Below are 1,040 nucleotides of genomic sequence, written 5' to 3' on the forward strand. Positions count from 1 at the left end.
GCCCATGGACCCGCGGCCCCGGTTCCCTGCTCCCCGTTTTAATTTTTTTCTTTATTTATTTTATTCCATTTGGGGATTTTGGGAAAAGCCCATTATCTAATTCTCCTGCAGCCCTGGCTCTCCTGCTTAGTGCTTTGCTCCCTCCAGGAAAACCCCGATATCCAGCTCTTGGATAAACTGGATACATATTTTTTCCTAGAAAAGACCCACTCAACAGTGGGCCCAGGCTCCACAATTTTTTTTCTTTTTTTCAGGAAAAAACTCAATAGCCAACTCTCCAGCAGCCCAAGCTCCCCTGCTCAGTATTGTATTCTTTCCAGGAAAACCCCAATATCCCGCTGTCAGATAAGATTAATGCGTATTTTTTCACAGCAAAGACCCCCTTGGACAGCCCAGGCTCTCTGGCCTAATGCTTTATTTTTTCCAGGCAAACCACAATATTCAGCTGTTGCCCAGCCCAGGCTCCCCAGGTCAATACTCACTACATTTTTTTCAATAAATCCCCAATATCCAACTCCCAAACAACCCATGCTCCCCAGCTCAGGACTTTATTTTTCCCAGAAAACTCCCAAAATCCAGCTTCCCACTCTAGAAAAAAAATAAGCCTGGTGGGGAGATGCTGGAACCAGCCCCTGTCAAGGAGGAGTTTTGTGCTGCCCACCCAGCAGCACCCACCACCCTGGGTAAAAATAATCTCCAGGCTGGGAGGCTGCAGGACCTGAGACCTAGGTGGTGAATGTGCCAAAAAGGGTGTAAATAGCACCAAAATCAGGAGGTGCTGGTGCAGTGGTGCCAAAGGGGCTCCCCACAAGGGGAGAGTGCTCCAAACTTGGCGAGGTTGGGCCCTGGGGCCTCTGCATCCACATGCTGCTGGATGTCCAGGTGCTTCCAGTTCTCCGTGTGGCAGCTGGAAGCAAAGGGCCGAGCAAGGAGCCGCCAGGCTGTGCTGCACCCACATCCCCGTGTGGGCGTTTGTGCACTCCTGAGGTCCGTGCAGGGCTCTGTCCCTGCCTGCAGCGGCTGCGGGGGGCGGGGGGGCG

The sequence above is a fragment of the Geospiza fortis genome, unplaced genomic scaffold (assembly GCF_000277835.1).
Source record: "Geospiza fortis unplaced genomic scaffold, GeoFor_1.0 scaffold114, whole genome shotgun sequence".
In the NCBI taxonomy this organism is placed as follows: Eukaryota; Metazoa; Chordata; class Aves; order Passeriformes; family Thraupidae; genus Geospiza; species Geospiza fortis.